Source organism: Myripristis murdjan, chromosome 9 (genome assembly GCF_902150065.1).
Source record: "Myripristis murdjan chromosome 9, fMyrMur1.1, whole genome shotgun sequence".
Taxonomy (NCBI): Eukaryota; Metazoa; Chordata; class Actinopteri; order Holocentriformes; family Holocentridae; genus Myripristis; species Myripristis murdjan.
Window position 1 is genome coordinate 15,229,381 of NC_043988.1, and position 13,939 is coordinate 15,243,319.

At 43.1% G+C, this 13,939-nt stretch overlaps 1 protein-coding gene across 2 annotated transcripts in view; it reads left to right on the plus strand.

Annotated features, from left to right (window-relative positions):
* The first annotated feature begins 2,247 nt into the window (after window positions 1-2,247).
* Window positions 2,248-13,939, plus strand: part of rhobtb4 (Rho related BTB domain containing 4) — a 47,732-nt gene continuing 36,040 nt past the window's right edge. The window contains exons 1-2 of one of the 2 annotated variants that reach the window (XM_030059846.1): window positions 2,248-2,359; window positions 3,107-3,243. The gene's annotated coding sequence lies outside the window, so the exon portion shown is untranslated. Of the gene's footprint in view, window positions 2,360-2,838; window positions 3,011-3,106; window positions 3,244-13,939 lie in introns of those variants that run through there. The other variant, XM_030059847.1, reaches the window with a different exon arrangement.

Sequence of the window (13,939 nt, forward strand, 5' to 3'; positions counted from 1 at the left end):
CAGGGGGAGTCAAATATGTATTATACATAGAGTTACAAATTCCAAATCCATTTTTTAAACACATTTCCCACATTAAGGAAAACAATGTCTCAAGCTGAACACATCAGATGTTCCAGTGGAGTGAAATAGTATTTATGCAGTTCATGTTTAGCTACCAAAACAAATGCAATTAAATGGGAGAATGCACATTTCATTTTACATACCGCCCTGTCTCAACTTGTAACTTTGACAGTCCATGGGGAAGTTTAATACTTAAACAGTTTTTTTGATAAGATCACTAAAATTGAGTGCAAAATAGCTTGACGCCAGAAATCTCTGTAAGCTTCTTCGCATGAGGTGCCTGGCTGCTGTCAGCAGGGGATAACTGAGGCAAATGTCCCGGTCCATATGCCCAAACAGAACCAAAATAGCCCAAACAAGATGTTCACACGTCATAAGTTTTGTCCTACTCTTTGGCAATACAGTAGGCCTATATGGATAAGACAGGTGCAGAATAAGTGGCTACTGCTGCTTCATACCATGGTTGTGACAGCCTAAATTTATGAAGCTGGCTTATGACTGCAAGGTTGCTGGTTCAAATACCTGGATTTAGCTGATAAAATTTGTTTGGGACATGGTAGTACTGCTCTCTGTTCCCATCTCTACAACTGAGGTAACCTCTAGGTATTTAAGTGCCATATGTGAGTATGAAGTAGGATTTTTTTTTTTTTTTTAAGAAAAGGGTGTGCTCAACAAATCTTTCTTGTATTTACATAAAGTTTAAATGTTAACAGTAACACGATATAGTAGAAATGGGGACAAGGCAACTTAATCATGTGGATAAGACAGCCAGGGGAAACATAGCAGACCATGTGGCATACGGTGACTAATGGTATCTGTAGGACACCTGTAGACAGGGCCTTTCCCTCAGGGTGGGAACCAGCTATACATCACAACAGTGTATTACGAGACTTACCCACCCAATTAGTGTCATTCTTAATTAGGTGTGTGTAGGTGTTAGGATAACAACAATGGAGTGGGACTGCAGTCACACACACTGCACACTGTGAAGTGTGTAATGTAATGGCACACTGACAGTGACAAACAGGCAGGTTGGAGGACATGATGTGAACAGCAGGGTGGCATCAAGAGCTGGCCCACCTGCTGAAGTGTCCTTTAACAACAACACTGTCTTCAGATCAATAAAGTGGCACATCCTTCCTCTTTTTGAGTCCATAGCAATTCCAAATGTTGTTGTGCCAACATCGAGCACAGACCACAGCTGATGGGCTGGGCTGTGCCAGGTCTTCTGGGCGACACCGGGGGGCATTGGCACCTTCCAGCAGGTGGGACATGGTCTGCACTGATCCACAGCTGCACGTGTCTTTTGTTGTGGTTCCAGGCTTTCACCAGTGCTTTGCATCTCTCCTGCTCCGCATGCAATCTACTTTGGGACTTCCAGGTTGCCCAGCCAAGGTCATGACCACTAGCAAGGCATTCAGTGGGTGTAATTCCTCTGTCAAGCCATTCAAGAGCTTGGGTGCCATATTTTGTCCCCATTCATCTTTCCAGATGTTGATCTTTGCTTCTTGTATTATAGTTACATTATATTATACATTATATTATGGTTACATTACAGTTTGGCATACATGTTCAATTTACATACATTACCAAGCCAGTCAGTTAATTATGTCTTGTTGTCACAAAGTTAAAGTCATTAAATTATATGGTATAAGCTGTGGGATATAGATTTATGGCATAAACTGTACACAAGCAGAAAATTTGCTGTGCATGGCACACGGTAACCTGAGAAAAAGCAACTCCTCTGAATATGAATTGTAGTATCTATAATAAAACCTAAAAGGATAAGATACAAATAAAACAGCAAAACCCCAAGTCCATGTGGAAATATTATAAGAATATTAATGTGATGCCATTCGAAAATTAAAAAAAAAAAAAAAAAAAAAAAAAAAAGTCGTCAGAAATTTAAAGTAGCACAGTTTAAGTCTCTATAGGAATATCAGGGTAATGTTACCGGTCCCTATAGGACTATTATGGCTGGTATGTTACCACCTCCTGCGTGTGCGCTGTCCAGTCTGGAGCCTGGCACTCTCTCCAGTTTATGAATGGATGGGTGTGGCGCAACTGACTGGCAATGAGGCTGTCGTCACTGCGCTCGTTGATAGGCGCTGGCGTGATGTCGGTGAAGGCTGGTCTGGAGTGAAACATAACTGGGCTCTGCCACCGCTTCAGAGAGACAACGGGAGAGGAGAGGAGAGGAAAGGACAGGAGAGTAGAGAAGATAGAGGCAGAGAGACAGAGACAGAGACGGCGGCGTCGCCCCCTCTCCAGCTACGACTAAACTTCTGGCGACAATTTGGTGAGATACTATAGCGCACGTTACGCGCCAGACGCGTCCAAGGAGTTGGACAGGGGCGAGAGTGCGGTGCAGCAAAATGACTTTATTTTAAGATATCTGAATTGTTTAAGAAAAGAAAGCAAACTGTCAAACGAAATTAAAGGCATCACCAGATTCGAGACCAGCAGCCAAATTTTATCAGCATAAAATGTATACGATGCCATAAAAATCGTTCGGCAAAATACAATGTGCAATCCGAGTGATCGAAAATCAACATCGGCCCATTATTTCATATACAAATGTAAAGCCATGACGAGCAGCACTGCTGTGTAAAGACGAACACACAGACAAAAGAAAGTGGAGGCAAGGGTCCCCTCCTCCGAAAGCTCCCTCCTTGTAGGTGTGACAGAAATAACAAAGGGACGCGGAAAAAACTCGCATCAGCACCAGAGACGAACAACAGCCCAGACAGATTCCAGGCACAATAGCTGGGGCCTGCAAACAAGACCATGTCTGCAGGTTTTGCAATATGCAGCAGTCTTCGTGTAATTACATTCTTCTTGGCGTCTCTCGGCTGCAGTCGGGAGTGTTTTTCTGTCAGTCCGCGCAGATCATAGCCCAATACGCGCATTTAGAAACGAGGGCGATAACTGGAGGACTTTCAAGTCTGGGGTAAAACGGCACAACTGTTAAAACATGTGACCCGTGATTAGATGCTGTCATCCAGAGGAATGCTGTGAAGTGATCGCATATGTTTGTGTCTTGCAGTTCAATGGACAGAAGCGAGAGTCGAGCGCTGCCCAGAATAAACTGAGAGCAAAAGAAAGGCGGAGAGGTGTAAACTGAAAGTGGACGTGGAGCGGAAAGAAATCCGAACAGATTCCATTGGTGAATGTCTTTAAAAGGTAAGCAATGGAAATTACATAAAGAAAAAGCACTCCGTGTCATTTATAGTAGTCTTCTTTAGGCGTGTTTACAACAAAGCAGTCTACAGTGCAGACTACACGTGGACAGGGATTGCATAACGGTTCAATAAGTTGGAGCTCCTTATTTTACACTTTTTCCAGCTTTACGACAAGGCTGGGGTTGAACGTGAAGTTGCCGCTTCGTTTTTGAACTTCTCATCCAGTCGCTGTTTTATTTGTGTTTTTGGAGACACGAGGATGAGAAGGCATTGCAAAGGACGTACAGTAGGCTGTCAGTTTGTTGAAATAAGTGTAAATTTGCAGAACAGTAGACTTATGTGTTTGATGGTAAGACCAGGACCAGCTTCGTAAGGTTAATACTAAAAAGCAAAAGTGGAGAGAACGTCCCAGAGTTTGGATTATCAATGTGGGTGTGTCACCTCAAGTAAACGGAGGAGAAAATCTGCACACCACTGATAAAGTCTACTGGCTGTTGTTTGTAAGGGGGCAAATTCTCTAATAAATAATTTACAGCCCAAGTTAGCTTTAATCCCTATCCCATATCCCTATGCAGTATTATAGAAATTCTAGTGATCTCCATATAGTGATAGCATAGGGGGTAAACATAGGCCACACTAATAACATAAAATACCATAAAGTTACTATCAACTCACTATTGAGCACAATAGATACTATAAGTCCCAGCTGGAATATTTTAAATTATATTATAGTATATTTTTCCTTTGGTTATGAATCGGTTTTGACTGTATTTTCTCATTAGTAACACAGTAATTGACCAATCTGTATGTCAATCTATGCTTAGCCAATGTCTAGTTTGCTTGGCTTGGCCAAAATAAAGACCACAGTATCCCCACCAAACACCTGCTGCTTGGACAGCTAAGTCCAAGTTGAAGGCATAGCTGAGGTGTTACATCACTCAGTGACAACGGAGTCCCCCCCACACTCAAAACAATGGCCACTGTAGCGACCGCGTGCACTAAAAGACACAAAGGGGGCCAAGCATGGAAGGAAACTCTGTATTTCCAACAACTGTCAAAACACCATCCAGCAGCCTATACACTCTTATCAGCTTCACCAACAACCCCAACAAGTGTTGAATTTCTCCGGCTTTTTTTTGGGGTTCTCTTTCCCTCATTTGTCCTACTCTGTGAGCCGAGAACAGATGGTGGGTGTGGGGGGATGGTCTGACAGACTTGACATCAGTTCCTCTACTCTGTCCTACTCTGCTGCTTTTTTTTTCTTCTATCAGCTGTGGAATTTGAACCATTCTTCCTTGGGGTGAGGCCCGTCCCTCCGTCTGCCCCTGCTTCGTGGAATAGGTTGTCTCCAGAGGAGGCTGGGAGTCTGTGGGGGTAACTGGGGCTTTCCAGTGGGGTTGCACACCAAACATTCCTAGCTGCTAAATGGCGGACGAGTGGGCCAACTCTGTGCAGCTGGGAGCCATATAAGACGCTGGGTCTTTGTGTATTGAGAAATATCGCTCACACACATTCACTCATGCATACACATGCTGCTCACACACACACACACACACACACACACGCACAGAGTCGGCTTCCAACCCATGCCTCCACTCAACTGGACCCCGAATGTCTGGGGGCGGAGGGATATGTGGGGAAGACTGTTTGTATGTGCATGCAAAGCTGTGTGTATGCATGGAAGAACAGAAGTCCATCTAAACATTGTGGCATTGCTGTAAGTGATGCATGTATACACACACAAACACATATGCACATGCACACACATATCCTTTGGCACCAACACAGGCGTTCACTCATTAAAAAAAGCACATACAAAAAAAGCCCTAACAAACAGACACTCACAGAGTCAACAGTGTCCTCTCCTAGCAGCACCACATGATGTTTGTCCTCTTAAATAAGTTTGAGAGAGAGAGAGAGAGAGAGAGAGAGAAAGAGAGAGAGGGAGAGAAAGAGTGAGAGAAAGAGCGAAAGAGAGGGAGAGAAAGAGCGAGAGAAAGAGCGCGATAGAGAGAGAGAGAGATTGTGCGGAAGATGGCAATTGTACAGTTTGTCTTTCTCTCTTTTTTTTTCTCTCATATTGGCTGCCTCTGTGGTTGTTTTTTAAACAGGGTGTCCGTGTGCAAAGAATGAGTATGCAAGAGCAGAAAGCAGAGTGAGAGAGGGGAAAGTTGAAGGAAGGGAAAGCTGGCCTCCCGAGTTAAGAGTGGAGATGAGGTAAAGAGGTGAGAAGAAACAAGAAGGAGACAGAGGAGAAGAGAAGAGAAGAGCTGAAAGGGGAGGAGTATAGAAGTGAAGTAAAAACAGAAGGTTTGAAAGCAAATACGAGGAAAAGAGGCGTGGAGAGCGAGAGAAGAGAGAGGAAAGGAGGAGTGCAGATCCTGAGGAAGAGGGACGTGAAGGGGCTCTGGTTTAGGGGAAATAGAAGTAAGAACGGCACAGGCTGGGGGAGCAAGAGAGTATGTGAGTGAGAGAGCGAGAGAGAGAGAGAGAGTAACAGGCGCTAGAACACTTGTGACTCTAAAATAGATATTGCTTGAACCCTCTTTCACAAGAAACATTTCCGTATTCGCTCTTCGGAGATTGAACCAAAAATACTGCGAATGAAAGCTGTCAGAGAAGTGAAAATAAAAACAATTTGTAAGCTTCTAGACCCACCAACCATGTCTTCTTTCAGAGTTAACTCCTCATGTAGGGACGCTTTGAACATCTGTCTTAACTTCCCCTAATGTCGTAATCTACTGCTGCGTGTCACTTGATCTGTGTGCACGAGAGCGTGTGTGTGCGCGTGTGCTTGTGTGAATGAGTGTGAGGGTGTGATAAGCTTTATAGGCTTCTGCAGCTGGTCTGAGTTACAGTGAACAAACAAATGTGATTATAGTGCCACACAGAAACATACGTGGTCTGGTGAAAGCCAGTGCACACTGCTAATATTAAATCCAACACATTATGACTGCACACATCTACACACTCACCTAACATGCACCGGCAGACACAAGCAGACTGTTCATGTGTGGGGGAACGTGTTGTTTATGCGTGTATGTGGTGAGAGATGCGTGGATAAGGAGGTGTTGTGTAGCCAGTGAGGACAGGACAGAGCATGGCAGGGCTGGAGAGGAGGACGAGGGTGGGGGGAGAAGAGGGAGGGAAGAGAGATAAGAGAGTCTGTTGACCTCAGGGGAGGATGATGCCTTCCTCTGTCCGGACTGGGCCGAGGCCAGGGCTAGACTGGGTGTCCTGTCTGCAGATCCAGGGTGACTGCGCAGATAGGGCAGCTTCGTTACACAACTTCACTGTTGACAGAATATGAGGAAAGAGTTCGGAGTCTCTGGGTCAAACGTTCCACACCGCGAAAACAGTCTTTTTTTTTTGGTCCTGTCAACAATTTTGACGTCCTCACTGATAAACTCTGCTACGGATTGTAATAAATCTTCAGGTGGGGCTTGCAAGGTCACCATAGACCGCTGTCTAAATACAGCTTCTCTGTGGCCCGAGTAAAAACAGACCCCTTTAAAAACTATGCCTATTTATGTTCTGGAAAATAAATGTAGTTTAATTATCATTACATGAAAGAAATGTGCTGAAGAAAACACCTATTGAAGATGATTAAATACAAAAGTATACATTTGCAGAGTGCTGTGATTAAGTATAATTTAAGTGTAAACTTAAAGCCTCATTTAAAAAAAAAAAAAAATCGGTATTGGTTTAAATTCAACATAAATGTTAAATGAAGACAAGGGATTTTTTTTTGTCAGTTTAATTATAATGCTCATGTTTTCCTATGAGTTAAGTCAGCTTGCAAGACTTTCTCAAATGGTCAAGTTTCACCTTATGTCTCTCAAACTGCATACTCCCTTTTCTTGCCTCTCTATTCCACCATCCAAAATGGAAAGAAATCTGCTTGGGCAGGTTTTCGCCATTATATGGTTTCAGATGACAGGTTGCCATAGGGCTGAGGTAGGACAGGGTCAGAGTTGAGGTCACCGGCCAGTCCACTGTAGAGCGAAATAGCTATGTATGGGAAGCAAAACTGTCAAAAGAAAAAAAACCAAACTGTTGGATCGATAACAAATGGCCCTGGACTGAGTCACTTGGTCAGGAGCTATACGGTTTTAGACTCAGAAAAACAAATATGTTGGTTCTCTTTCACTCTCCCCTTTCTCTCTCACGCTAATAGCGTAACATAACATGATTGGTGGTGCTTTTTCATTCCTTTACTTCAAGCCCTTACATCTGAATCTGCAGCTCTGATGTCAAATATATATCACTCACAAAATATTTGCACGTATTTCTGGGTGCTTGTATGCTTGTTGTGTGTCTCTGTGTATTACATGCGTGCATGTGTGTGTGTTCAAAAAGAGGCAGGGGGCTGTTTGGCAGTGGTTCGCACTTTACACCACACATACTGAAAAGCAATGCTTGCTTTGGAGGCTTGGCTGTATGCTCCTCTCTATTTATGTTCATGTTTGTGTTTGTGTGCCTCTGTGTTGTATCATAGTGGAGTGGATGTATCATTGTAACAAATATATCTTCCTGTGTGTGTGTGTGTGTGTGTGTGTGTGTGTGTGATTATGGGTGCATATTTTTGTGAGTGTGCAACTCTGTGTATGTGATTTGATCCCTGGGTGCCTCTTTCTTTCGCGTCTGCTCCTCTCATTTGTGGCATAAAGCCAACGTCCCTGGGTGAGATGGCTCCACAGTCATATGACTGAGGATATGCCAACTGCGTACGCGCAAGTGTGCACTTGTGCTGGAATCACAGATTGCATCTCACACCATAGGAAGGTGTCTGAGCATTTTATTTTGGTGTGTGAGCTTGGGTTTGTGTGTATGTTGTGGGGTTGGCAAGAGGGTGGAGGGGTTGTGGTTGTCAACTTATATGAAACCTCAGCTCAGAGTGTCCCCTGCAGGACACAGGAGGTCGACCGTGAAGACACCACACCCTAGCTGCTTTCTGTGTCTCGACGGGACCAAACAGCCCCATATGTCTGCTTGCTGTGCTGTAATCTCTGGTGTCGCTCCTTTTCGTCGCCCGCGAGCTCTCTCCGTCTTTACCTTCCTGCCCACTCTGTCTCTCCTGTCTGGCTGCCTGTCTGTCCGCTGGCCTTCCCATAATAACAACAACTCACATCCCAACACGCACCTCCAGTGGCTGCGGCTTTCATTAAATCAGAATTAAGAAAGCCCATTAGCACCTCCATCGCCAGCGGTGACTGGGTGTCAGGGAGAGAGGAGGAGAGAAAAGACAAGAGTTTTTGCAATTTCGTCTTTGTTGTCAATGAGAGAATTTGACAAGTGTCGCTGTTTGCATTGTCTTACACTGCAGAAGCTGTCATATTCACAAGGCATGTAGTCTCATATTCAGTGTTTGTTTTCTTTTTTCTTAAAACAAGTGAAAAAAATCTTCGATTGGGATGAGACAACCCCACTTCTTTCCAATGGAAATCAATTTGTTTCCAGATTTTTCTTGAATCAAGTGTTGTTTTCTTGACAGTGGGCTGATCTGCCTCGTTTTGACATGATATTCTTATTTCCAGAAAAATTCCTGAAACAAGTGAAACTGCACCGGAAACAAAGGAGATCATCTCATTCCACTGGAAGATTTTTTCACCTGTTTTAAGACGAACAAGATTTTAAGACCAAATATTGAGCACAAATGACTTATTTAGATTGGGGTTTTTTTCCTCCCTAATTTTATTTTAGCACCATCATGGTGCCGAGGAACTGATGACTGATTCAATTGGGCATTTACAGATGACATTGATTCCTCAGTTTTAAACCTCATCTTTTATCGCTTTGATTTGAAACACTTCTTACTTTCTTGCTCTTAATTTGGCCCAGTGTGCTTATGTGTGCACACACCCAGCAACTTCATTGCCATCAAACATGCAAACCCACTAACATACTCACACTGAACCCACATTCACAAACACATGGTATTCATAGACACACATGCATACATACTGTGCATACCTCTCTCTCTCCATCTGTCCGACTATTTATCATTGTCTCTCTACCAGTAAGAGCTGGAGGCTTAAAACTAATTGGTAGTGAGAGAAACACCCAAGGGTGCCATTCCTGATAATCAGGGTCAGACCAGTTTTAATGTTGCCCAAGCCACACATGAAACCACAGGATTTTAAATGTTTGTTTATGTGTGTGTGTGTGTGTGTGTGTGTGTGTGTGTGTGTGTGTGTGTGCGCGCATATGATAGCACACACCTATAGGCGTGTTTGTTAAGGTGTTTCCCTTCATATCTATTTTTGTACACACACATTGTTGCCTGCGTAATCACCCTTATGTATGTGAAAAGGAGCTGCCGCTTTTTACAGTTTCAGGAGGCTGATGCAACCTGACTGACATTCTCATACACACACACACACACACACGCTCACACACACACAAACACAGGATGGATGAATCAGATAGGATAACCCAGGGTGATAAGTTGTGGAGGAGAAGATCTGTCATCGTCTCAGGCAGTGTTTGGTGTTTGTCTGACTCTGGTCTCTGTGGTTTGCTCGCACACAGAAAATTGCATCACTTAGGGGTAGGTTATTTGATTTTTCAGATTATATCTGTTTAAAGTTCATGATTTTTTCCCCTTAATTTAAACAAAGTGAGGAAAGCTTTAAATTTTCATGTGTGACTTTTTTCCCATTTTGATTTTCAGATTTCTGCATGTTTTATTCAATAAACGACTATAAGCATTGAGGCAAACTTCAGCTGTTAACTGTCTCAAATGGAGTTTGGTAAAACCGGAAGGGAAATGCAGCTTGGAATATCAGATCATAAAAAAATGATCACAATCAAAGACATCTCAATGAAAAAATGGGAAGATACGTCTCTTGGTAAAAATTATTACTGAACTCACAATGTCAATCAGCCATGGTCATCTCAAGCTGGGGTTACACTAGACATCTATTAGCCCCATCTCGGCCATTATTCACATTTGAGCAGAGTGTCTGCTCGTCTGACAATTTTGGGGCAGCTGGAGTGGATGGTTGGCACAGAAAATTGGAAAGACTTTAATCTCTTCCCTTCCCGTTTAATTTCACATGAGTCAGAGCAACTAAGATGATATCAACCAAGTTTGACTGTAATGAGCGGAACCTGGTCATTGTCATCAATCACACAAATGGGAACAGATCCCGTCAATAGCTAATAAAAATTGAGAGTGGAAAAATAAATACAGGAAACAAGGGAGAGGAAAATGGCAGAGAATGCAATAATATGCAGGTGCATTGGGGAAAAAATGGAAGGAAAAATTAACTGAGTTATGCCAGGAAGAGGAGTGCCTCCTAATGCGAATTCCAGGAGCTATGATAGTTGTGTTGCCAGGCATAAAGTGTCATAGCTCGCCTGGGGAGCCCGTGTTTTCATGTGAGATCGGTGTGCTCCTTTTGGTTCAGCTGCAAGTGACAAGTCTAGATGCATGTGATCCCCTTGTCTTTTGCTGTAATTTGTCAAGTGTGTGATCCTAAAAAAATCATCTGACCCCTGTAATATACCTGGTCTTTTCATAATCTGACTTTAAAAGTTGTGGAGTGTATCCCCAGTGTAAGGACGGATAATTCTTAAGTGGTCATGCAGTCTGGCAAATTATCCTCTCCTCTCTCTAACACCCACCAGGTTACATCAGCCTTATTGCAAGATAAATATTTAATCATTATCATCAATTTCATTACTATTTAATGCCATGTACTTGCAGCTACTTAAGCCCAGTGCATTTCTCAATACAATGTTATGCAGAGATATTGAGTTCCTTCATGTTTTTACGCTCCATTATGGCTATTATGGCTTTCAATTTGTGTCCCTTGCCACACGGTGCTTATTAATGCAATAGAAACTCAAAACATCCAAACGAACTGGTTAATACATCTAAGGAACTGTGCAGTGCATTTACAAGCAAGCATTGTGCCTGCATATTACATATTAAACACAGACTGCACTGGTATTTCAATGTATTTCAGCTGAATGTCTCTCTGTATCAAATGGCCTCCATTCACAAGTGGTTTGTCTTAGCTGGCATCGAAAGCAATGCACCATCCAAGACAGCCTCTACCCCCCTGCTACTTGCCCTTATTCAAGTGATTAAAGCCTGTCTGACCATGTTGCAGCTTGGCAAGTGAATGACATGTGGTCACAGTGTGCGGTGACCATTGTATGCCCATTGAGAGCACCGGGCCACAGTGCAGCAGTGCGGAAATAACTGGGCACCAGTATAGATTTTTCCATTCCACTATTTTAGGTTGGCAACTCTGAGTGTGCACAGTGTATCAGACTGGGCTAGAATGAATTGGGTGGAGTTCTGTGTGTGTGTGTGTGTGTGTGTGTGTGTGTGTGTGTGTGTGTTTGGTGTGTGGGGTTGTGCTTGTGTGTCCGCATGGGTCTGCATTCTTGCTATTAGACTTGTGTGGTGCATTTGTAGGTATGTTTGTGTGTATATGAGGGCAATACAATATGAGGAACTCTAACTAACAGAGCAGTACCAGTGGATAAACAACTTGGAGGCTATTTGGAGTAAACACAACAAAGGCCCTTCCTGTTATGCAGTGGGAGAATGGCTCTCTGTTAAGGTGGTCTGTATGTCTCTGTGGATCTCAGTCCGTCTGTCTTTTTCATTTGCAGTCCGTCCCTTTTCCACCCTCCCTCCATGTCCCTCCTCTCTATAGGAGTATCTGTGAGCTGCAGTCTGTTATAAAGGCCTATAGAGTGTCCTGGGTCTGTGTACTGACTGTGTGCAGTGTGATCTCGGCAGGGCTGCAGCTCTGCTTCTCTGTGCCAGACTGAAGTCCAGAGGTGTTTGGCTTGGCTTGGCTCTCTGTTTGATCAGGCTGTTTCTGGAATACTGGCCTGACCTATGTTGAGGCCAAATGCATCACTCTCTCTTCTCGACTGTGCTCTACCATTTTACCAATGCCCCTTCCACCTGGATGTAGTCACGCTGCTCATCATTATATCACGGTTCATTCAATTGTTTTGTTTACTTCTTTTTTGTATTGGTTTAGTATGTCTCTGTGTTATAAGAACAGCTGTGTAGTACACTAGATCAGTATAAAACCATTTCTCTTTTTCTGTGTTATTGCACCAGAGGGGAATGAGAGCTCCCTTTGCCCTCTACCACTCCTTCCTCTTTGCTGTCTGATCTTAACCCCAGCCCAACGTTTACTCTGACACATCCTCACCAGAGTGTGAGAGTGTCTGCAGCCATGTCTGAAGTTCAGCGAGGTTACCAACATCACCACAAGTAGCAACGGGGTGTCAATGCTTCGTAATCGAGGTTGTGTATTGCTGGAAAGACCGCTTGACAGATTATAGATCACATCTTCGTTGCCCACCCTCTGTTCTCTCACTAATGCTTGACAAAGTTGGATGTTAGATAATCACTATATGTACAGTTTGGTGTGTAGAATATTGGCAATTTTCATAAACAATCTGAACGTCTTGCAGGATTAAGGCATCTATCTCTGCAGGGAAAATTAAGCCTAACTAAAAAAAAAATCCACCTTAAAACACTTGGCACTGTGAAAAGAAACAGCTATTCATAATGTCCTGTGCATTTCCGGGTCCATTTCAGGATTTGATGGTGTAATTTTCTTAGTCCTATGGACTGCTGGCCAAAAACAGATGCAACTGTGTCTCATTGACAAATTTTCAGGGTAGCTAAAATAAAGTTTAAACATTTTTTCAGTGATCTAGAATGTCCTCAGTAAACATCTAATTTTGGTGTCGAAGGGCATTGTGGGAAATGATATCACTGACTGAAGAGGAGGTGGATGAAGAAGTGAAAGGGAAGTTTGAGTGTAGCCTGAGTGAAAAGTGAGGGTTGAGTGAAAAGGGTAAATTACAGCAGTTTGTCACAAAACCCCCGGGATGCTATGAACATCACAGCCCGATGATATGAATCAGTATTAGAGTATCTCCGTTTTTTTTATTTTTATTTTAGAGCAGGATATATTCAGAAAGCTTTGCAAGCAGAGAATGTAATTTTACTGATTGATTAACATTCTAATTTCCAATCCATGTAGCTTTTCCTTGATCATAACAGTCTTTTACGGAGATCCAAGAACAAAATACCTTACTTGTGACAATCTGAATGAACCCCCATGATAAGATCCTCCCTGATCCCTGCTGATGCACCAACTAAAGGACATATCAAGAGGTTAATAGGGAATATATCTGGCAGATTAAGTCAATTTCAAACTGGCATGGAAGCCACAATGTGTCTGGGGCATTGGTGTTATAAATCTAATTAAAGGTGACACAGAGAACGTGCTGAGCGGATAACACTTGTTAAACTTGTTTTAAAAAGTTTGACATTGGCGTGCCCTCTGCATCAGCAGCAGTTTAAGAATTCTGCTGTCATGCATTCATCCTGCCTCTGTTCCTCATTAGTGTTGCAGTGCCTATTGCAGCTTTTGCTCGCTAAAATTTGCAAACACAGCGAATATTGCACCTGAAGTGAGTTTTGTGTTTCTTACAGCTGGCTGACCGAGTTTCCTCACGTACATTTCATACCACTCTGATTCTGATTTGTCTCACCTGACTAAGTTAGGTAGGTTTCCACTTTATGGTTTGCTCTAAGCTTCAACCCCCTTAGCTCAGCGTTAGGCTCAGTTCCGGCCTCAGTCTCAGTCTTAATCAGTGTAGTCCAGAATCCCTGTAGAATGAGTGAAATGCCAACATTAAGGTCT